The 26,203-nt window shown below is 42.3% G+C and overlaps 1 pseudogene; it reads right to left on the reverse strand.

Moving 5' to 3' along the window:
* Positions 1-4,848: 4,848 nt before the first annotated feature.
* Positions 4,849-24,137, reverse strand: LOC145859351 (uncharacterized; annotated as a pseudogene).
* Positions 24,138-26,203: the final 2,066 nt, after the last annotated feature.

Below are 26,203 nucleotides of genomic sequence, written 5' to 3' on the forward strand. Positions count from 1 at the left end.
GCAGCACACCAGAGAATTCACCTGTCAACACAAAATCTCATCATTACTACCTCATAAACACAGTGATATTCTTGACACAGCCATGATGGTTATAAATAGGGGTTGTGTGGCTTACCTTGTGATAGGCACTGATAGATTTCAGAGGCCCGAAAGATTCTGGAGTCATGGACTGAGCCAGGCCATTTTGCCACAACATTGCTGATCACACAGTCAGCATTGCAGACCATCTGAAATCATAAGATGAGGAATATTACACCAATCAATGCACATCACTGGCAATGCAGAGTGTTCGTCAATGGACAATATCAAAAAGTTATGTTCACCTGAACATTAATGCTGTGAAAGGATTTCCTATTCACAAAATCGGCCTCATGGGCACCTGAGGGGGCTTTTATCCTTATGTGTGTGCAGTCCACTGCACCAATGACATTGGGGAAACCTGTCACACAAAGTAATGAGTATCCTACTATGTGTTAACAGTTGTCCTGTAATTTGTAGATCCTCTTACCTGCAATCCTATAGAACTCCTCTTTGATGTCACAGAGTCTTCTGTGGCCAGGGAAGGAGATGAAGACATCTGCTAATGCTTTGATAGCCAGACACACACTCCTTATTGTGCGGCAAATTGTGGCCTTGTTCAGCTGTTCTGCATCCCCCACTGAGTACAGGAAGGCTCCACTAGAAAAAAAGCGCAAGGCCACACAAACCATTTGCTCCACACTCAGTGCATGGCTCCGTGCAGTGCGGTGCTTAATCCTGGGACCCAGTAGTCTGCATAGATACCTGATGCCATCTGCAGAAAACCTGTATCTTTCATATAGATGGTCATCAGGGAAGGCCAGTGGGTCCAACCGGTCCCTGAAGACCCTTTCTCGCCTGAAGGCTCTCCTCAGCACAAGTGCTTCTTCATCCACCACATCTCGCACGAATGGGCATGCCATTGTCAGAGCAGAAAGGAACACACAATTTTGGGCCTTCATATAGGCTAGTGGCCACACCTGGTGCTGGGGGGGTGGGCAAAAGAGGGCGATGCCTTATAACGATGACTTGGTTGTACTGATTGCTGGGAAAATAAAAAAAACCTTAGAAAGATGCCACCGTCCTGTGTGCTCACAATAAGAGCTCATATGTCATGGCTCACTTGACTTTACGAGAATATACCTAATTTTTATTTTGAGCTGTGTCATCTTCTTGGAGCTGGGGGAGGAAAGAAAAATAATGATTAATACATTTGTGTTACAGTTACCATACAGTGTACATTGAAGGCATATCTCACCTCCCTCTCAAGTTTTTTTATTTCAAGGTCCAGTTTCCTAATTGTCCTCTTTTTTATTTCGGACTCCAGTGCAAGATTTTCCATCTTTTTCTTCTTGTACTGAATGTCTATGTCTGCCAGTTCTATTTGGCGCCGGAGGTGGTTGCCATACAACTTTCTGATAGCTTGTGAGCTCTGTGAACACAATACAATTAGCGCAGCTGGAATTTGGCAGGATGTGGTGTCCTTTTATTAATACGCACTATGTTGCCAGGCTGGTTTTCCCACTGTATAGCATCTGGGTCCTGTAAAAGAAATTAGATTTTTTGATTTTGATGAGGACTCCTCACCATTGTAGAGTAAATAGTACTTTCACAGTCTTAACATGATACCTCATGCCTTCTGGAATCCAGAGAGATGGTCTCCTCCTCATCATCGTCTCCATCATGTGCTGTTGCTGCTGCACTGGGGCCTTCACCCTATCACATTTAATCGGATTCATATTGAAGCTAGTAGACAAGACATGCCAGGCCTACAGTATGCCTTTGATGGAGTACTCACTGGATCAGCATCGTCTGGTGCTTGTGCTGGTGGCTCTAACAGGAACACAGTGCTGCCAGACACTGCAAGGCAATAGGTAAACCAAAGTCAGACAGTCCAAATTGATTCAATATGAATGTGGTTGTATCCCATGTAGAGATGGAAGGACATACCTTGAATGAAGCGGGTGGCATCTTGGGAGGAACCTATGCTCGTCTCTTTCCCCCCAGGGATCCCCTCTAAGACGGGCCTGCCTTTATTTAGCTCCAAGGCCATGTCCTCTGCTGGGGTAAGGTCAGCCTTTGGTGACCCACCACCCGTGCCTTGTCTGTGGGTATTCTTTTTCACTGCTAAAACAGTACAGACAATGTGTGAGCAGGCACCTTCTGGGTACAATATATGCTTGTGCTTTGTTAAATATTAGTCAGGGACCATACCATTCTGCAGAATGTTCTTGTATTTGATTTTGACCTGCTGCCATGTCCGTTTTGGCCCGTTCATGTTTAATCTACACACACACACACACACACACACATTTAATGGAGTCACACTGCAAAAAATTACTTGGTATTTTTGTCTTGTTTTCAGTAAAAATATCAAAAAATCTATCATAGCTTTATACAGTGTGATGGAGTTACTTTACACAATTTCACTCATATCTGCAGTGCATTTCAATTAAAAATTTAACCGTTTCATAATTACAGTACAACTGCATTTTTGGAGATGTGAATTAAATATTTGAATTGTAATTGTGATGTTTCAGCGGAGCGGTGACTGTGTAATTGTGCACTACTTACGCATTCAGGCGGTCTGCAATACTTTGCCACGCTTTTTCTCTTTGCTTTATCACTGTGGCGGTGTTGCCTTTCTTCTTAATTATATATTTTACCTCCTCGTATGCCTCCATGAGGATTTGTGCTTCCGACGGGGAAAAGTACGCGGCTCTAGTTGCCATGGTAAATCAGTTAATCTGTGATCTGTGGCGGGGTCTATTTGAGTGAGCCGTGAGCGCGCACCTATCCAGGATTGGTTTCACCTGGCTTAATGAATCCGTGTCTGCTCATCCTGGCTTGGTCTTTGTGCAACCAATTAAGCCTGGACGCACATGTTTTGGCTTCATTGAGCTCAGCTGAGTCATTTATCCCGGATGTCTTAATTCTACTTTTGTGCAACAGGCCCCTGGTCTCACAGACTAGATGTAACATAGTAAACACACATTCAGGATACCCCAAATAATATGATATGGTATGTTTACATAAGACAGATGGTTACTTAAGGCAAAAACGAAAGTAGGGTGTTTGGATGGTTGGATGGTTGTGAGTTCGAATCTCATTGTCAACGTGAAATTGAGGCTTATTTGATCAAATGAACATTTTCGGAATGTTTTGGCTGTTATGAATTTACTGATATAAGTGGACACCAGGGCTTTGAGAAAAATACATTTTATATCCCGCCTGCCTTCCGCCTTTGCGGACATTTATTCCCATCGTTAGAGCAGACAGTCCAATATCTTGTCAATATAATAGATGCTGTCGGGAGGAAGGGTATAGGGAAGTCAGATCTGTTTTTTATTTAGGTAAAAATGTACAACGCTAAATTATATAAAAACCTGGTAAAATCATAAAATCACAAAGATAAAATAACAACCATTAAATAAAAAGATGACGGATTAACATTACGCTCTACTGCGCTCGTTTTGAACAATGTAAACTGCGAAGGCGGAGTTTGTTGTTGTATCGAGTCTCGCTGTTCGTTTTGAGCGTTTGCCGCCGGGCTCTTAAATTGCAAATCAAGTGATATCTCCGCCAACATGGGCAGGCACCGGGCGTCTCATACTTTCAAGACATTCACACTCACTGTCACTGAGAGAACAGGAAGTAGCTAAGTGACTGTGGAAGCAAGGAAAAGCCTATAAGGGACGCCCAAAGGATATTTCATTTCAGAATTTATTATACTTAGGTTAGGGTAAGGGTTAAGGGTTTGATTAAGGTTAGGGTAAGGGTGAAGGTCAGTGTTAAGGGTTTGGTTAAGGTTAGGGTTAAGGGTTAGGGTCAGTGTTAAGGGTTTGATTAAGGTTAGGGTTAAGGTAAGGGTTATGGTCAGTGTTCAGGGCTTGGTTAATGTAAGGGTTAGGGTCAGTGTTAAGGGTTTGGTTAAGGTTAGGGTTAAGGGTTAGGGTCAGTGTTAAGGGTTTGATTAAGGTTAGGGTTAAGGTAAGGGTTATGGTCAGTGTTCAGGGCTTGGTTAATGTAAGGGTTAGGGTCAGTGTTAAGAGTTTGGTTAAATTTAGGGTTTAGTTAATTAAGAGTAGGGTTAATGTTTTGGCTTGTAGGTTTGAGTGTCAGCTGTGTCTTTATAGCCTGTCCCTGTCAGCAAACCATTTGGAGAAGTACGTAGGAAACAAGGCCTGCTACTGTCTGGTTGTGTCTAAGAGATGGAGAGGAGAGGGGGGGCTGAGAGAGAGGGGGGGGAGAAGGGGGGGGTGAGAGAGCGAGGAGAAAGAGAGACGAGAGAGAGCGAGAGAGAGGGGGGGGCGAGGAGAAAGAGAGAAAGAGGGGGGAGAGAGAGCAATAATGACAGAGAATGACAGAGAAGAGAGAAGCTAAGACAGAGAATGAGAGAGGGAGAGAGAGCGATTAGCTAAAAATAGAGGTCAGTGCATATAGTTAACATACGTCCCTTTTGATTGGTCGCCAGTGTGTGTATGGCCTTTGTGAGTGGTTTCCAGTGGCTCAGGTGTCTCTGGGGCCTTTTTCGTTTGGGCAAAAGTCAGTCCTCCGTCCTCTCTCCTCCGTCCCCTCTCCTCCGTCCCCTCTCCTCCGTCCCCTCTCCTCCGTCCCCTCTCCTCTGTCCTCTCTTCTCTGTTCTCTCTCCTCCGTCCCCTCTCCTCCGTCCCCTCTCCTCTGTCCTCTCTCCTCTGTCCTCTCTCCTCCGTCCTCCGTCCCCTCTCCTCCGTCCCCTCTCCTCCGTCCCCTCTCCTCCGTCCCATCTCCTTCGTCCTCTCTCCTCCGTCCTCCGTCCCCTCTCGTCCGTCCCCTCTCCTCCGTCCCATCTCCTTCGTCTTATCTCCTCTGTCCTCTCTTCTCTGTTCTCTCTCCTCCGTCCCCTCTCCTCCGTCCCCTATCCTCTGTCCTCTCTCCTCTGTCCTCTCTCCTCCGTCCTCCGTTCTCTCTCCTCCGTCCCCTCTCCTCCGTCCCCTCTCCTCCGTCCCATCTCCTTCGTCCTCTCTCCTCTGTCCTCCGTCCCCTCTCGTCCGTCCCCTCTCCTCCGTCCCATCTCCTTCGTCCTATCTCCTCCGTCCTCTATCCTCCGTTCTCTCTCCTCCATCCTCTCTCCTCAGTGTTAGTAGGCAAACAGAAGACGGTCCTCCCTTCCACCTTTTGGTGAATAAACACAGGTGTATCCTGGTATGGAAAAGTTTTGATGTCTGACACCCCCTCTCTGAATCAGCTGATTTATTGTCAGAGTAGAAAACACATATGCTAAACAATTTTTTAATCGTTTAAAACGATATGCTACTTGTCCTTTTATCTATAGAGTGTCTGCTCAACTAGCTTAATTCGTTTTTATCACTTTACAGGTTTATTTGGGATCGACCCATCAGGTAAATGTAATTGTAAAAATTTTATTTGCCTGATGGGTGAGTCGAGAAGGAGAGAGGACGCAGGAGAGAGGACGCAGAAGTAGAGTATATCTAACTGAGAAAAGGCCTGGGTTTGCCAGTGTGTTTGTGTATGTCGCTTGTGATTGGTTGCAAGTGTGTGTATGTATGTTGTGAATAGTTGCCAGTGTGTGTATGTCTCTTGTGATTGGTTGCCAGTGTGTGTATGTCTTTTGTAATTGGTTGCCAGTGTGTGTATGTCTCTTGTGATTGGTTGCCAGTGTGCGTATGTCTTTTGTAATTGGTTGCCAGTGACTCAAGTGTCTCTGGGTTTGCTGATTGTGGAATAGATGGGAGGAGCCTCAGAGGAGCTGTGTGGATGATTGACAGTAGAGTAGGTGGGGCTTTGACCAAAGTTCACAGTAGCATAGTCTCATGATGAAGTGCCCTCTTTAGTAATGGTGTCAGTGGCTTCGTTGGGGCATCTGGGGTTCTTGTGGAAGTTGACTCTGGCGTAGTGGAGAGAGTCAGAGTGGCTTGTGGGTAAGTTGACGGTGGCGTAGATGGTGGAGGTCACAGCGCCTGAGTCTGACCTTAGGGGGCTCTCCTTTATCTCTTCATAGTCACCGTCACCATGACAACCCTGGAGAGGAGGGAGGAGAGAATAGTATGACACTCAAACACATAAAACACAACAAATTAAACACACTCAACAAACAAATAAAACACTCAACACAACACATAAAACACTCAACACAACACATAAAACACTCAACATAACAAATAAAACACTCAACACAACAAATAACACACTCAACACAACAAATAACACACACAACACAACAAATAAAACACACTCAACACAACACATAAAACACTCAACACAACACATAACACACTCAACACAACACATAAAACACTCAACACAACAAATAAAACACTCAACACAACAATAACACACTCAACACAACAATTAACACACTCAACACAACACATAAAACACACACACAACACAACACATAAAACACTCAAAACAACAAATAACACACACTCAACACAACAAATAACACACTCAACACAACAAATAACACACTCAACACAACACATAAAACACTCAACACAACACATAAAACACTCAAAACAAGAAATAAAACACTCAAAACAACAAATAACACACTCAACACAACAAATAACACACTCAACACAACAAATAAAACACACAACACAACAAATAAAACACTCAACACAACAAATAAAACACTCAACACAACACATAAAACACTCAACACAACAAATAAAACACTCAACACAACAAATAACACACTCAACACAACAAATAACACACACTCAACACAACACATAAAACACACTCAAAACAACAAATAAAACACTCAACACAACACATAAAACACTCAAAACAACAAATAAAACACACAACACAACAAATAAAACACTCAACACAACACATAAAACACACTCAACACAACAGATAAAACACATACTCAACACAACACATAAAACACTCAACACAACACATAAAACACTCAACACAACAAATAACACACTCAACACAACACATAAAACACTCAACACAACAAATAAAACACTCAACACAACAAATAAAACACTCAACACAACAAATAAAACACACTCAACACAACACATAAAACACTCAACACAACAAATAACACACTCAACACAACAAATAAAACACTCAACACAACAAATAAAACACTCAACACAACAAATAAAACACACTCAACACAACACATAAAACACTCAACACAACAAATAAAACACTCAACACAACACATAACACACTCAACACAACACATAATACACACACAACACAACACATAAAACACACAACACAACACAACAAATAACACACTCAACACAACAAATAAAACACACTCAACACAACAAATAAAACACTCAACACAACAAATAACACACTCAACACAACAAATAAAACACTCAACACAACACATAAAACACTCAACACAACAAATAAAACACTCAACACAACAAATTAAACACTCAACACAACACATAAAACACTCAACACAACAAATAACACACTCAACACAACAAATAAAACACACAACACAACAAATAAAACACTCAACACAACACATAAAACACTCAACACAACACATAAAACACACAACACAACAAATAACACACTCAAAACAACAAATAAAACACTCAACACAACAAATAACACACTCAACACAACAAATAAAACACTCAACACAACAAATAAAACACTCAACACAACAAATAAAACACACTCAACACAACACATAAAACACACAACACAACAAATAACACACTCAACACAACAAATAACACACTCAACACAACAAATAACACACTCAACACAACAAATAACACACTCAACACAACAAATAACACACTCAACACAACACATAAAACACTCAAAACAACACATAAAACACACACACAACACAACAAATAAAACACACAACACAACAAATAAAACACTCAACACAACAAATAAAACACACTCAACACAACAAATAAAACACTCAACACAACAAATAAAACACTCAACACAACAAATAACACACTCAACACAACAAATAACACACTCAACACAACACATAAAACACTCAACACAACACATAAAACACTCAACACAACAAATAACACACTCAACACAACAAATAACACACACAACACAACAAATAACACACTCAACACAACAAATAACACACTCAACACAACACATAAAACACTCAACACAACACATAAAACACTCAACACAACAAATAACACACTCAACACAACAAATAACACACTCAACACAACAAATAACACACTCAACACAACAAAAAACACACTCAACACAACAAATAACACACACAACACAACAAATAACACACTCAACACAACACATAAAACACTCAACACAACACATAAAACACTCAACACAACAAATAACACACACAACACAACAAATAACACACTCAACACAACAAAAAACACACTCAAAACAACAAATAAAACACTCAACACAACAAATAAAACACACACTCAATGACATCACTCAATGACACCACTCAATGACATCACTCAATGACATCACTCATTGACATCACTCAATGACATCACTCAATGACATCACTCAATGACACCACTCAATGACATCACTCAATGACATCACTCATTGACATCACTCAATGACATCACTCAATGACATCACTCAATGACACCACTCAATGACATTACGCAATAACATCACTCGATGACATCACTCAATGACATCACTCAATGACGTCACTCAGACACAAAAACGAGCAAACAAAATACACTGACCCCTTCGTTGTTTCCTGTTTCTGGACTCACTCTGTGTGTTGAAGAGACAGATCCTGTGGAACACAACACACACACATCACTCAGAGAGAGAGAGACAGGAAGAGAGAGACAAAAAGGGAGAGAAAGGATGAGAGAGAGACAGAGCGAGAGAGATAGACAGGAAGTGAGAGAGAGAGACAGCGAGAGAGAGACAAAAAGGAGAGAGAGGACGAGAGACAGAGCGAGAGAGAGGACGAGAGAGAGACAGAGCGAGAGAGAGACAGGAAGTGAGAGAGAGGACAGAGGCAGGGAGAGAGAGAGAGTAGGAAAGAGAGAGAGAGAGAGAGAGAGAGATGCACTTCCACCAGAATACATCAGGGGTCAGACACTCCTCAGTGACTATTTATGCATCTCAACCTGGGACAAATGATGACATGGCTATTATGCAATTACATTTATTTGAAATGAAAAAGGAAAGATTTCGAAAAGGGGAACTTTCTCTCTTTTTACAGACCTGTGTGTGTGTGTGTGTGTGTGTGTGTCTGTGTGTGTGTGTGTGTGTCTGTGTGTGTGTGTGTGTGTGTGTGTGTGTGTGTGTGTGTGTGTGTGTGTGTGTGTGTGTGTGTGTGTGTGTGTGTGTGTGTGTGTGTGTGTGTGTGTGTGTGTGTGTGTGTGTGTGTGTGTGTGTGAGAGTGTGTGCGTGTGTTTCTCACCTGTGACCTTTTTGTATTTCCATCTGTAGACTATGATCAGGCTGATCACCAGCAGTAACACTACCAGACTAACAGACACCATGATGACCACTGAGGTACCTGGAACACACACACACACACACACACCGTAGTATTTCCTTATCTGTAGTAGCAGACTTTATAAGGAAACTAAATGGAAGTTATTACATTGTTATAGAGAGTTATAACAAGCTCATTACCTGTCATGAAGGAGAGGAGGATGACTATCAGCAGGATCCTCATCTTGTTGTGTTCTCTCCAGGTTGGTCCAGGTGTCTATAGGTCCTGATATAATACTGTGTTCTCTCCAGGTTGGTCCAGGTGTCTATAGGTCCTGATATAATGCTGTGTTCTCTCCAGGTTGGTCCAGGTGTCTATAGGTCCTGATATAATGCTGTGTTCTCTCCAGGTTGGTCCAGGTGTCTATAGGTCCTGATATAATGGTGTGTTCTCTCCAGGTTGGTCCAGGTGTCTATAGGTCCTGATATAATGCTGTGTTCTCTCCAGGTTGGTCCAGGTGTCTATAGGTCCTGATATAATACTGTGTTCTCTCCAGGTTGGTCCAGGTGTCTATAGGTCCTGATATAATACTGTGTTCTCTCCAGGTTGGTCCAGGTGTCTATAGGTCCTGATATGATACTGTGTTCTCTCCAGGTTGGTCCAGGTGTCTATAGGTCCTGATATAATACTGTGTTCTCTCCAGGTTGGTCCAGGTGTCTATAGGTCCTGATATAATGCTGTGTTCTCTCCAGGTTGGTCCAGGTGTCTATAGGTCCTGATATAATGCTGTGTTCTCTCCAGGTTGGTCCAGGTGTCTATAGGTCCTGATATAATACTGTGTTCTCTCCAGGTTGGTCCAGGTGTCTATAGGTCCTGATATAATGCTGTGTTCTCTCCAGGTTGGTCCAGGTGTCTATAGGTCCTGATATAATACTGTGTTCTCTCAAGGTTGGTCCAGGTGTCTATAGGTCCTGATATAATGCTGTGTTCTCTCCAGGTTGGTCCAGGTGTCTATAGGTCCTGATATAATGTTGTGTTCTCTCCAGGTTGGTCCAGGTGTCTATAGGTCCTGATATAATGCTGTGTTCTCTCCAGGTTGGTCCAGGTGTCTATAGGACCTGATATAATGCTGTGTTCTCTCCAGGTTGGTCCAGGTGTCTATAGGTCCTGATATAATGGTGTGTTCTCTCCAGGTTGGTCCAGGTGTCTATAGGTCCTGATATAATGCTGTGTTCTCTCCAGGTTGGTCCAGGTGTCTATAGGTCCTGATATAATGCTGTGTTCTCTCCAGGTTGGTCCAGGTGTCTATAGGTCCTGATATAATGCTGTGTTCTCTCCAGGTTGGTCCAGGTGTCTATAGGTCCTGATATAATGTTGTGTTCTCTCCAGGTTGGTCCAGGTGTCTATAGGTCCTGATATAATACTGTGTTCTCTCCAGGTTGGTCCAGGTGTCTATAGGTCCTGATATAATGCTGTGTTCTCTCCAGGTTGGTCCAGGTGTCTATAGGTCCTGATATAATACTGTGTTCTCTCCAGGTTGGTCCAGGTGTCTATAGGTCCTGATATAATGCTGTGTTCTCTCCAGGTTGGTCCAGGTGTCTATAGGTCCTGATATAATGCTGTGTTCTCTCCAGGTTGGTCCAGGTGTCTATAGGTCCTGATATAATGCTGTGTTCTCTCCAGGTTGGTCCAGGTGTCTATAGGTCCTGATATAATACTGTGTTCTCTCCAGGTTGGTCCAGGTGTCTATAGGTCCTGATATGATACTGTGTTCTCTCCAGGTTGGTCCAGGTGTCTATAGGTCCTGATATAATACTGTGTTCTCTCCAGGTTGGTCCAGGTGTCTATAGGTCCTGATATAATGCTGTGTTCTCTCCAGGTTGGTCCAGGTGTCTATAGGTCCTGATATAATGCTGTGTTCTCTCCAGGTTGGTCCAGGTGTCTATAGGTCCTGATATAATGCTGTGTTCTCTCCAGGTTGGTCCAGGTGTCTATAGGTCCTGATATAATGCTGTGTTCTCTCCAGGTTGGTCCAGGTGTCTATAGGTACTGATATAATACTGTGTTCTCTCCAGGTTGGTCCAGGTGTCTATAGGTCCTGATATAAGGCTGTGTTCTCTCCAGGTTGGTCCAGGTGTCTATAGGTCCTGATATAATACTGTGTTCTCTCCAGGTTGGTCCAGGTGTCTATAGGTCCTGATATAATGCTGTGTTCTCTCCAGGTTGGTCCAGGTGTCTATAGGTCCTGATATAATGTTGTGTTCTCTCCAGGTTGGTCCAGGTGTCTATAGGTCCTGATATAATGCTGTGTTCTCTCCAGGTTGGTCCAGGTGTCTATAGGTCCTGATATAATGTTGTGTTCTCTCCAGGTTGGTCCAGGTGTCTATAGGTCCTGATATAATACTGTGTTCTCTCCAGGTTGGTCCAGGTGTCTATAGGTCCTGATATAATGCTGTGTTCTCTCCAGGTTGGTCCAGGTGTCTATAGGTCCTGATATAATACTGTGTTCTCTCCAGGTTGGTCCAGGTGTCTATAGGTCCTGATATAATACTGTGTTCTCTCCAGGTTGGTCCAGGTGTCTATAGGTCCTGATATAATGTTGTGTTCTCTCCAGGTTGGTCTAGGTGTCTATAGGTCCTGATATAATACTGTGTTCTCTCCAGGTTGGTCCAGGTGTCTATAGTTCCTGATATAATACTGTGTTCTCTCCAGGTTGGTCCAGGTGTCTATAGGTCCTGATATAATGCTGTGTTCTCTCCAGGTTGGTCCAGGTGTCTATAGGTCCTGATATAATGTTGTGTTCTCTCCAGGTTGGTCCAGGTGTCTATAGGTCCTGATATAATGCTGTGTTCTCTCCAGGTTGGTCCAGGTGTCTATAGGTCCTGATATAATGCTGTGTTCTCTCCAGGTTGGTCCAGGTGTCTATAGGTCCTGATATAATACTGTGTTCTCTCCAGGTTGGTCCAGGCGTCTATAGGTCCTGATATAATGCTGTGTTCTCTCCAGGTTGGTCCAGGTGTCTATAGGTCCTGATATAATGCTGTGTTCTCTCCAGGTTGGTCCAGGTGTCTATAGGTCCTGATATAATGCTGTGTTCTCTCCAGGTTGGTCCAGGTGTCTATAGGTCCTGATATAATGCTGTGTTCTCTCCAGGTTGGTCCAGGTGTCTATAGGTCCTGATATAATGTTGTGTTCTCTCCAGGTTGGTCCAGGTGTCTATAGGACCTGATATAATAGTGTGTTCTCTCCAGGTTGGTCCAGGTGTCTATAGGTCCTGATATAATACTGTGTTCTCTCCAGGTTGGTCCAGGTGTCTATAGGTCCTGATATAATGCTGTGTTCTCTCCAGGTTGGTCCAGGTGTCTATAGGTCCTGATATAATGCTGTGTTCTCTCCAGGTTGGTCCAGGTGTCTATAGGTCCTGATATAATGGTGTGTGTCCAAGTCTGCATCTCTCTCTCTCTATCTCTACCAGTTCAAACCCTCCTACCAGATGTTATGTCTGACAGCCCCTCCCTCTTCCTCCTTAACCAATCACATCTTTGTTCCTACATCACAGTAGAGAGAGAGGGAGGGTGTGAGAGAGGAAATGAGATCAGTGAGAAAAAGAGAGTGAGAGATTCCTCTATGGATCATAGCAGAGAAACACATTCATACACTCTCATGCAGACTGGAGGCTGTCTACAGAGGAGAGAAACAGAGTTATTCTGCCACTGGAGGCTGTCTACAGAGGAGAGAAACAGAGTTATTCTGTCACTGGAGGCTGTCTACAGAGGAGAGAAACAGAGTTATTCTGTCACTGGAGGCTGTCTACAGAGGAGAGAACCAGAGTTATTCTGTCACTGGAGGCTGTCTACAGAGGAGAGAAACAGAGTTATTCTGTCACTGGAGGCTGTCTACAGAGGAGAGAAACAGAGTTATTCTGTCACTGGAGGCTGTCTACAGAGGAGAGAAACAGAGTTATTCTGTCACTGGAGGCTGTCTACAGAGGAAACAGAGTTATTCTGTCACTGGAGGCTGTCTACAGAGGAGAGAAACAGAGTTATTCTGTCACTGGAGGCTGTCTACAGAGGAGAGAAACAGAGTTATTCTACCACTGGAGGCTGTCTACAGAGGAGAGAATCAGAGTTATTCTGTCACTGGAGGCTGTCTACAGAGGAGAGAAACAGAGTTATTCTGTCACTGGAGGCTGTCTACAGAGGAGAGAAACAGAGTTATTCTGTCACTGGAGGCTGTCTACAGAGCAGAGAAACAGAGTTATTCTGTCACTGGAGGCTGTCTACAGAGGAGAGAAACAGAGTTATTCTGTCACTGGAGGCTGTCTACAGAGGAAACAGAGTTATTCTGTCACTGGAGGCTGTCTACGGAGGAAACAGAGTTATTCTGTCACTGGAGGCTATCTACAGAGGAGAGAAACAGAGTTATTCTGTCACTGGAGGCTGTCTACAGAGGAGAGAAACAGAGTTATTCTGTCACTGGAGGCTGTCTACAGAGGAGAGAAACAGAGTTATTCTGTCACTGGAGGCTGTCTACAGAGGAAACAGAGTTATTCTGTCACTGGAGGCTGTCTACGGAGGAAACAGAGTTATTCTGTCGCTGGAGGCTATCTACAGAGGACAGAAACAGAGTTATTCTGTGACTGGAGGCTGTCTAAAGAGGAGAGAAACAGAGTTATTCTGTCACTGGAGGCTGTCTACAGAGGAGAGAAACAGAGTTATTCTACTACTGGAGGCTGTCTACAGAGGAGAGAAACAGAGTTATTCTACCACTGGAGGCTGTCTACGGAGGAAAGAACCAGAGTTATTCTGTCACTGGAGGCTGTCTACAGAGGAGAGAACCAGAGTTATTCTGTCACTGGAGGCTGTCTACAGAGGAGAGAACCAGAGTTATTCTGTCACTGGAGGCTGTCTACAGAGGAGAGAACCAGAGTTATTCTGTCACTGGAGGCTGTCTACAGAGGAGAGAAACAGAGTTATTCTGTCACTGGAGGCTGTCTACAGAGGAGAGAACCAGAGTTATTCTGTCACTGGAGGCTGTCTACAGAGGAGAGAAACAGAGTTATTCTGCCACTGGAGGCTGTCTACAGAGGAGAGAACCAGAGTTATTCTACTACTGGAGGCTGTCTACAGAGGAGAGAAACAGAGTTATTCTGTCACTGGAGGCTGTCTACAGAGGAGAGAACCAGAGTTATTCTGTCACTGGAGGCTGTCTACAGAGGAGAGAAACAGAGTTATTCTGCCACTGGAGGGCACTATCCCTCCATCTATCCCTCCATCTCAGCTCTGTGTGTCTAATGACAGTGGTACATGCTGATGAGACAGGTACTGAGTTTACAGACAGCACCAGTGGAGGCTGGTGAGGGGAGGACTACTTATAGTAATGGCTAGAATGGAACGTATCAAACACATAGAAATATATTGGTGCTTTATTGATAAATACACATCGTCTCATTTCCCATCAAGTGGAGTAAGAAACACTGAATAATCAAAGGTTTCTCAAAGCTACAAACGATCTCTTATTGTTCAAGCCAGTGTTACTTTCAGAGTAGAAACAATGAATGAATGAATGAATGAATGAATGAATGAATGAATGAATGAACGGACCCGACAAACTAACTAAATAATGAACAATCGAACAGATGATTGCACGAATGATGAATGAACGAACAAACAAATAAATAAATATACGATATGAAAAAAATATGAATGAAAGAACAAACAAATTAATAAATCGTTAAATTAATAAATGGACTAATTAACAAATGAACGATCGAATAAATTAATTAATTGAAAACACAAATTAATGACTAAATGACAACTTGGAAGGTAAGTTATCTAACAAGGCAAGTCATTTAAGAACACAAAATTATTTTCAATGACGGCCTAGGAACAGCAGGTTAACTGCCTTGTTCAGGGGCAGAACAACAGATTCTTACCTTGTCAGCTCAGGGATTCGATCTTGCAACCTTCCGGTTACTAGTCCAACGCTCTAACCACTAGGCTACCTGCCGCCCCGAATTGATGACAACATAAATTAATTCTGTGCCATACAGATCAGTGACAGTAGTAGACTATGCAGCAGAGTGTTTAATGGTGCAGTACATTATGAGGTGTCTACAGTAGTAGACTATGTAGCAGAGTGTTTAATGGTGCAGTACATTATGAGGTGTCTACAGTAGTAGACTATGTAGCAGAGTGTTTAATGGTGCAGTACATTATGAGGTGTCTACAGTAGTAGACTATGTAGCAGAGTGTTTAACGGTGCAGTACATTATGAGGTGTCTACGGTAGTAGACTATGTAGCAGAGTGTTTAACGGTGCAGTACATTATGAGGTGTCTACGGTAGTAGACTATGTAGCAGAGTGTATAATGGTGCAGTACATTATGAGGTGTCTACAGTAGTAGACTATGTAGCAGAGTGTTTAACGGTGCAGTACATTATGAGGTGTCTGCAGTAGTAGACTATGTAGCAGAGTGTTTAACGGTGCAGTACATTATGAGGTGTCTACGGTAGTAGACTATGTAGCAGAGTGTATAATGGTGCAGTACATTATGAGGTGTCTACAGTAGTAGACTATGTAGCAGAGTGTTTAACGGTGCAGTACATTATGAGGTGTCTGCAGTAGTAGACTATGTAGCAGAGTGTTTAACGGTGCAGTACATTATGAGGTGTCTACAGTAGTAGACTATGTAGCAGAGTGTATAATGGTGCAGTACATTATGAGGTGTCTACAGTAGTAGACTATGTAGCAGAGTGTTTAACGGTGCAGTACATTATGAGGTGTCTGCAGTAGTAGACTATGTAGCAGAGTGTTTAACGGTGCAGTACATTATGAGGTGTCTACAGTAGTAGACTATGTAGCAGAGTGTTTAAAAGTGCAGTACATTATGAGGTGTCTACAGTAGTAGACTATGCAGCAGAGTGTTTAATGGTGCAGTACATTATGAGGTGTCTACAGTAGTAGACTATGTAGCAGAGTGTTTAACGGTGCAGTACATTATGAGGTGTCTACAGTAGTAGACTATGTAGCAGAGTGTATAATGGTGCAGTACATTATGAGGTGTCTACAGTAGTAGACTATGTAGAAGAGTGTTTAACGGTGCAGTACATTATGAGGTGTCTACAGTAGTAGACTATGTAGCAGAGTGTTTAACGGTGCAGTACATTATGAGGTGTCTACAGTAGTAGACCATGTAGCAGAGTGTTTAACGGTGCAGTACATTATGAGGTGTCTACAGTAGTAGACTATGTAGCAGAGTGTATAATGGTGCAGTACATTATGAGGTGTCTACAGTAGTAGACTATGTAGCAGAGTGTTTAATGGTGCAGTACATTATGAGGTGTCTACAGTAGTAGACTATGTAGCAGAGTGTATAACGGTGCAGTACATTATGAGGTGTCTACAGTAGTAGACCATGTAGCAGAGTGTTTAACGGTGCAGTACATGATGAGGTGTCTACAGTAGTAGACTATGTAGAAGAGTGTTTAACGGTGCAGTACATTATGAGGTGTCTACAGTAGTAGACTATGTAGCAGAGTGTTTAACGGTGCAGTACATTATGAGGTGTCTACAGTAGTAGACTATGTAGCAGAGTGTTTAACGGTGCAGTACATTATGAGGTGTCTACAGTAGTAGACTATGTAGCAGAGTGTTTAACGGTGCAGTACATTATGAGGTGTCTACAGTAGTAGACTATGTAGCAGAGTGTTTAACGGTGCAGTACATGATGAGGTGTCTGCAGTAGTCTGAAACCTGTGTAGACGGACCAACATTAGGGTAGATGTCATCTGGACAGGGATTGGTTGCTGTGGCATAGATGGTTGTGATGTCATACGCTTTATCTGGGTTCTGATTGATTCCAGTGGCTCAGTTGGTGGTGATGTCACGGGTTGTATCTGGGTTCTGATTGGTTGCTGTGGCGTAGGTGGGGTTAGTGATGGTTCCTGTGACTGGATCTTGGTTGGTTGTCATGGAGTCAGACACCAACGGTCTGGCAGAGTGTTTGGATGCTAAAGATGAAAACAAACATAGATAATTTATTGTTGATAATTATTTATGTATTTTTGTTATTAAATGGGTTTTTTATAAAACCTATACAAATATTTTGACACATTTTTTTATTTTTTTAAATAATGATTGTGTGTGATAACTAGTGTACCTGTTGGTCTCCTGTCTCTGTCTCTCCTCTGTCTAAAGAACATGAACAGCAGCAGACCCAGCAGTAGTAGAACAACACCCAGAACAACACCAGAGAACATCACATCACCTAGAACACCCAGAACAACACCAGAGAACATCACATCATCTAGAACACCCAGACCAACACCAGAGAACATCACATCACCTAGAACACCCAGACCAACACCAGAGAACATCACATCACCTAGAACACCCAGACCAACACCAGAGAACATCACCTCACCTAGAACACCCAGACCAACACCAGAGAACATCACATCACCTAGAACACCCAGACCAACACCAGAGAACATCACATCACCTAGAACACCCAGAACAACACCAGAGAACATCACATCACCTAGAACACCCAGACCAACACCAGAGAACATCACATCACCTAGAACACCCAGACCAACACCAGAGAACATCACATCACCTAGAACACCCAGAACAACACCAGAGAACATCACATCACCTAGAACACCCAGACCAACACCAGAGAACATCACATCACCTAGAACACCCAGACCAACACCAGAGAACATCACATCACCTAGAACACCCAGACCAACACCAGAGAACATCACATCACCTAGAACACCCAGACCAACACCAGAGAACATCACCTCACCTAGAACACCCAGAACAACACCAGAGAACATCACCTCATCTAGAACACCCAGACCAACACCAGATAACATCACATCACCTAGAACACCCAGACCAACACCAGAGAACATCACATCACCTAGAACACCCAGACCAACACCAGAGAACATCACATCACCTAGAACACCCAGACCAACACCAGAGAACATCACATCACCTAGAACACCCAGAACAACACCAGAGAACATCACATCACCTAGAACACCCAGAACAACACCAGAGAACATCACCTCACCTAGAACACCCAGAACAACACCAGAGAACATCACATCACCTAGAACACCCAGACCAACACCAGAGAACATCACCTCACCTAGAACACCCAGACCAACACCAGAGAACATCACATCACCTAGAACACCCAGACCAACACCAGAGAACATCACATCACCTAGAACACCCAGAACAACACCAGAGAACATCACATCACCAGACCAACACCAGAGAACATCACATCACCTAGTACACCTAGAACAACACCAGATAACATCACATCACCTAGAACACCCAGACCAACACCAGAGAACATCACATCACCTAGAACACCCAGACCAACACCAGAGAACATCACATCACCTAGAACACCCAGACCAACACCAGAGAACATCACATCACATAGAACACCCAGACCAACACCAGAGAACATCACCTCACCTAGAACACCCAGAACAACACCAGAGAACATCACATCACCTAGAACACCCAGACCAACACCAGAGAACATCACATCACCTAGAACACCCAGACCAACACCAGAGAACATCACATCACCTAGAACACCCAGAACAACACCAGAGAACATCACATCACCTAGAACACCCAGACCAACACCAGAGAATATCACCTCACCTAGAACACCCAGAACAACACCAGAGAACATCACATCACCTAGAACACCCAGACCAACACCAGAGAACATCACATCACCTAGAACACCCAGACCAACACCAGAGAACATCACATCACCTAGAACACCCAGACCAACACCAGAGAACATCACATCACCTAGAACACCCAGAACAACACCAGAGAACATCACATCACCTAGAACACCCAGAACAACACCAGAGAACATCACCTAGAACACCCAGAACAACACCAGAGAACATCACATCACCTAGAACACCCAGACCAACACCAGAGAACATCACATCACCTAGAACACCCAGAACAACACCAGAGAACATCACATCACCTAGAACACCCAGACCAACACCAGAGAACATCACATCACCTAGAACACCCAGAACAACACCAGAGAACATCACCTCATCTAGAACACCCAGAACAACACCAGAGAACATCACATCACCTAGACTACCTGCTTGGTAGTCGTAGTCCATGTTACAGTATGGTGCTTGGTAGTTGTAGTCCATGTTATAGTTTATGATGGCAGGATGCTTGGTAGTTGTAGTCCATGTTACAGTATGGTACTTGGTAGTCGTAGTCCATGTTACAGTATGATGCTTGTTAGTTGTAGTCCATGTTATAGTTTATGAGGGCAGGAGGCTTTTTAGTCGTAGTCCATGTTTCAGTATGGTGCTTGGTAGTTGTAATCCATGCTATAAATTGTACTTGGTAGTTGTAGTCCATGTTATAATAAGAGTGGCGCAGCGGTCTAAGGCACTGCATCTCAATGCTTGATGTGTCACTACAGAAACCCTGGTTTGGTTCCAGGCTGTATCACAACCGGCCGTGATTGGGAGTTCCATAGGGCAGTCCACAATTGGCCCAGCGTACTCCGGGTTTGGCTGATGTAGGCCGTCATTGTAAATAAGAATTTGTTCTTAACTGACTTGCCCAGTTAAATAAAGGTTAAATATATTTAAACATTTTTAAAGACCATGTTAGTATATGATGCTTGGTAGTTGTAGTTTATCTCTCAGTGTCATGTGGTGCCGAGGGTTCCTTATGTTACCTTGAGTTCTAGTCATGTCTGTGGTGGTGATACTGTTGTTACCTTGTGTTCTAGTCATGTCTGTGGTGGTGATGCTGTTGTTATCTTGTGTTCTAGTAATGTCTGTGGTGGTGATGCTGTTGTTACCTTGTGTTCTAGTCATGTCTGTGGTGGTGATGCTGTTGTTACCTTGTGTTCTAGTCATGTCTGTGGTGGTGATGCTGTTGTTACCTTGTGTTCTAGTCATGTCTGTGGTGGTGATGCTGTTGTTACCTTGTGTTCTAGTCAACTCTGTGGTGGTGATGCTGTTGTTACCTTGTGTTCTAGTCATGTCTGTGGTGGTGATGCTGTTGTTACCTTGTGTTCTAGTCATGTCTGTGGTGGTGATGCTGTTGTTACCTTGTGTTCTAGCCATGTCTGTGGTGGTGATGCTGTTGTTACCTTGTGTTCTAGTCAACTCTGTGGTGGTGATGCTGTTGTTACCTTGTGTTCTAGTCATGTCTGTGGTGGTGATGCTGTTGTTACCTTGTGTTCTAGTCAACTCTGTGGTAGTGATGCTGTTGTTACCTTGTGTTCTAGTCATGTCTGTGGTGGTGATGTTTTTGTTACCTTGTGTTCTAGTCAACTCTGTGGTGGTGATGCTGTTGTTACCTTGTGTTCTAGTCATGTCTGTGGTGGTGATGCAGTTGTTATCTTGTGTTCTAGCCATGTCTGTGGTGGTGATGCTGTTGTTACCTTGTGTTCTAGTCATGTCTGTGGTGGTGATGCTGTTGTTACCTTGTGTTCTAGTCATGTCTGTGGTGTTGATGTTGTTGTTACCTTGTGTTCTAGTCATGTCTGTGGTGGTGATGCTGTTGTTATCTTGTGTTCTAGTCATGTCTGTGGTGGTGATGTTGTTGTTACCTTGTGTTCTAGTCATGTCTGTGGTGGTGATGCTGTTGTTACCTTGTGTTCTAGTCATGTCTGTGGTGGTGATGCTGTTGTTACCTTGTGTTCTAGTCATGTCTGTGGTGGTGATGCTGTTGTTACCTTGTGTTCTAGTCATGTCTGTGGTGGTGATGCTGTTGTTACCTTGTGTTCTAGTCATGTCTGTGGTGGTGATGCTGTTGTTACCTTGTGTTCTAGTCAACTCTGTGGTGGTGATGCTGTTGTTACCTTGTGTTCTAGTCATGTCTGTGGTGGTGATGCTGTTGTTACCTTGTGTTCTAGTCATGTCTGTGGTGGTGATGCTGTTGTTACCTTGTGTTCTAGCCATGTCTGTGGTGGTGATGCTGTTGTTACCTTGTGTTCTAGTCAACTCTGTGGTGGTGATGCTGTTGTTACCTTGTGTTCTAGTCATGTCTGTGGTGGTGATGCTGTTGTTACCTTGTGTTCTAGTCAACTCTGTGGTAGTGATGCTGTTGTTACCTTGTGTTCTAGTCATGTCTGTGGTGGTGATGTTGTTGTTACCTTGTGTTCTAGTCATGTTTGTGGTGTTGATGTTTATGTTACCTTGTGTTCTAGTCAACTCTGTGGTGGTGATGCTGTTGTTACCTTGTGTTCTAGTCATGTCTGTGGTGGTGATGCAGTTGTTATCTTGTGTTCTAGCCATGTCTGTGGTGGTGATGCTGTTGTTACCTTGTGTTCTAGTCATGTCTGTGGTGGTGATGCTGTTGTTACCTTGTGTTCTAGTCATGTCTGTGGTGTTGATGTTGTTGTTACCTTGTGTTCTAGTCATGTCTGTGGTGGTGATGCTGTTGTTACCTTGTGTTCTAGTCATGTCTGTGGTGGTGATGTTGTTGTTACCTTGTGTTCTAGTCATGTCTGTGGTGGTGATGCTGTTGTTACCTTGTGTTCTAGTCATGTCTGTGGTGGTGATGCTGTTGTTACCTTGTGTTCTAGTCATGTCTGTGGTGGTGATGCTGTTGTTACCTTGTGTTCTAGTCATGTCTGTGGTGGTGATGCTGTTGTTACCTTGTGTACTAGTCATGTCTGTGGTGGTGATGCTGTTGTTACCTTGTGTTCTAGTCATGTCTGTGGTGGTGATGCTGTTGTTACCTTGTGTTCTAGTCATGTCTGTGGTGGTGATGCTGTTGTTACCTTGTGTTCTAGTCATGTCTGTGGTGTTGATGCGGTAGCTCCTACTGTTCCATTGGTCCTAGCTGTTGGAACATAATGAGTCACATAAGTCAGGTGAAAACACTCCAACAATGAATGAGAGAGAGAGGAAGAGAGAGAGAAAGAGAGATAAAAAAACATATATATATGCGCCTGCGTACTTGTCTCTGTGTGTGGTTTGGGGTGTGTGTATCCGAGGCTGAAAGCAGTACCCTCTCTGTGTGTTTCAGAGGAAATGGTGTGAACCTTGACCTTGAGGCCCTGATGTCCTTACTGTCATAAACACACAATGATTATAACTACTAGTCTCTCAATACAGAACCTCTCTGAGTACAGTTACAATACTAAAGATAATGACTATAACTACTCGTCTCTCAATACAGAACCTCTCTGAGTACAGTTACAATACTAAAGATAATGACTGTAACTACTAGTCTCTCAATACAGCACCTCTCTGAGTACAGTTACAATACTAAAGATAATGACTGTAACTACTAGTCTCTCAATACAGAACCTCTCTGAGTACTGTTACAATACTAAAGCTAATGACTGTAACTACTAGTCTCTCAATACAGACCCTCTCTGAGTACTGTTACAATACTAAAGATAATGACTGTAACTACTAGTCTCTCAATACAGCATCTCTCTGAGTACAGTTACAATACTAAAGATAATGACTATAACTACTAGTCTCTCAATACAGAACCTCTCTGAGTACAGTTACAATACTAAAGATAATGACTGTAACTACTAGTCTCTCAATACAGAACCTCTCTGAGTACAGTTACAATACTAAAGATAATGACTGTAACTACTAGTCTCTCAATACAGAACCTCTCTGAGTACTGTTACAATACTAAAGATAATGACTGTAACTACTAGTCTCTCAATACAGCACCTCTCTGAGTACAGTTACAATACTAAAGACAATGACTGTAACTACTAGTCTCTCAATACAGCACCTCTCTGAGTACAGTTACAATACTAAAGATAATGACTGAACAGGTTATAGGGACTAAATAACATGAGGTAATATTAGTGACTGGGGAAGAGGGAGATGTGAGAGGAGGAGATGTGAGAGGGGGAGAGGAGGAGATGTGAGGGGGAAGAACAAAAGGAAGACAGAAAGACAGAGAGAAAGATGACAGAGAAGCGACAGAGATAGACAGAGAGAGAGAGAGAGAGAGATGTAGGCCTACAGATAAGTGTGTAGGCTTTGGAGAGCAGTTCTACTGAGGGTAATATACCTGCTGTGGAGTTTGAGGAGTCAATTGCCATGGTGATATTTATTCATGGGCGTGTCGTGGAGAGAAGAGGTCTGGAGGTGACGGAGCCAGGGTTGGAAGGAGAAGGAGCTGTAGAGAGAGGAAAAGAGAGAGCGAGAAAGAGAGAGACACAGATATAATGCATCAACACAAATATATAATGTGTAAAATGTTATCCTCCACATAAACACACTAATAGGACGTCTTAGACACCAACCTCTGTCCACAGTGATCCTGACTTCAGTCTTGTTATACCACCACCATGTGTTTATTTCACACCAGTAGGTCCCTGAATCCTCTAGGGTCAGGTTAGTGATGGTCACAGTGAAGACTCTTCTCTTTGTGTCGTCATACAGAGAGAATCTCCCTTTATGAGTCCACGCTGGGTTCTGATGCGTTTGGGTTTGGATTACGTCAACCCGGTAGGCCCAGATCCCTTTAGAGAGGTACTTCTGGTATGTCTCAAACCCCCGGTCATAAGGACACTGAATGCTGGAATTTCCTCCTTCTTTCCATCTCTTTGTGATCACTCCGGACACCACACAGCTCACAGCTATGAAACAACCAAAGAAACACGTTCACATCATCTCTACAATAACAGTTGCCATAGTCACCATGTTTAACAGACAGTCAGGTAAGGGAGATAGTTGAGTGACAGGTAGAGAATGTTTAACAGTCTGGGACTGAGTGATACAGTACATTTCTGTGTTCAGGACTACAGCAATACAGTAAAACAGTGTTGAAGGGTAAAGAAAAGTACAGTATTGATCACTGTAGCATAATAATTGAGTGATGTGTTCAGCGAGTAACACAGTTCAATATGGGGTGTGTATTAATGTATTGAGGTCTAATAGTAACAGTTCAATATGGGGTGTGTATTAATGTATTGAGGTCTAATAGTAACAGTTCAATATGGGGTGTGTATTAATGTATTGAGGTCTAATAGTTACAGTTCAATATGGGGTGTGTATTAATGTAATATATTCTAATAGTAACAGTTCAATATGGGGTGTGTATTAATGTATTGAGGTCTAATAGTAACAGTTCAATATGGGGTGTGTATTAATGTAATATATTCTAATAGTAACAGTTCAATATGGGGTGTGTATTAATGTATTGAGGTCTGATAGTAACAGTTCAATATGGGGTGTGTATTAATGTATTGAGGTCTAATAGTAACAGTTCAATATGGGGTGTGTATTAATGTAATATATTCTAATAGTAACAGTTCAATATGGGGTGTGTATTAATGTAATATATTCTAATAGTAACAGTTCAATATGGGGTGTGTATTAATGTATTGAGGTCTGATAGTAACAGTTCAATATGGGGTGTGTATTAATGTATTGAGATCTAATAGTAACAGTTCAATATGGGGTGTGTATTAATGTATTGAGGTCTAATAGTAACAGTTCAATATGGGGTGTGTATTAATGTAATATATTCTAATAGTAACAGTTCAATATGGGGTGTGTATTAATGTAATATATTATAATAGTAACAGTTCAATATGGGGTGTGTATTAATGTAATATATTCTAATAGTAACAGTTCAATATGGGGTGTATATTAATGTATTGAGGTCTGATAGTAACAGATCAATATGGGGTGTGTATTAATGTATTGAGGTCTGATAGTAACAGTTCAATATGGGGTGTGTATTAATGTAATATATTCTAATAGTAACAGTTCAATATGGGGTGTGTATTAATGTATTGAGGTCTGATAGAAACAGTTCAATATGGGGTGTGTATTAATGTAATATATTCTAATAGTAACAGTTCAATATGGGGTGTGTATTAATGTATTGAGGTCTGATAGTAACAGTTCAATATGGGGTGTGTATTAATGTATTGAGATCTGATAGTAACAGTTCAATATGGGGTGTGTATTAATGTATTGAGATCTGATAGTAACAGTTCAATATGGGGTGTGTATTAATGTATTGAGATCTGATAGTAACAGTTCAATATGGGGTGTGTATTAATGTATTGAGGTCTAATAGTAACAGTTCAATATGGGGTGTGTATTAATGTAATATATTCTAATAGTAACAGTTCAATATGGGGTGTGTATTAATGTATTGAGGTCTGATAGTAACAGTTCAATATGGGGTGTGTATTAATGTATTGAGGTCTGATAGTAACAGTTCAATATGGGGTGTGTATTAATGTATTGAGGTCTAATAGTAACAGTTCAATATGGGGTGTGTATTAATGTAATATATTCTAATAGTAACAGTTCAATATGGGGTGTGTATTAATGTAATATATTCTAATAGTAACAGTTCAATATGGGGTGTGTATTAATGTATTGAGGTCTGATAGTAACAGTTCAATATGGGGTGTGTATTAATGTATTGAGGTCTAATAGTAACAGTTCAATATGGGGTGTGTATTAATGTATTGAGGTCTAATAGTAACAGTTCAATATGGGGTGTGTATTAATGTAATATATTCTAATAGTAACAGTTCAATATGGGGTGTGTATTAATGTAATATATTATAATAGTAACAGTTCAATATGGGGTGTGTATTAATGTATTGAGGTCTAATAGTAACAGTTCAATATGGGGTGTATATTAATGTATTGAGGTCTGATAGTAACAGTTCAATATGGGGTGTGTATTAATGTATTGAGGTCTG

The sequence above is a fragment of the Salmo salar genome, chromosome 12 (assembly GCF_965601325.2).
Source record: "Salmo salar chromosome 12, fSalSal1, whole genome shotgun sequence".
Classification (NCBI taxonomy): Eukaryota; Metazoa; Chordata; class Actinopteri; order Salmoniformes; family Salmonidae; genus Salmo; species Salmo salar.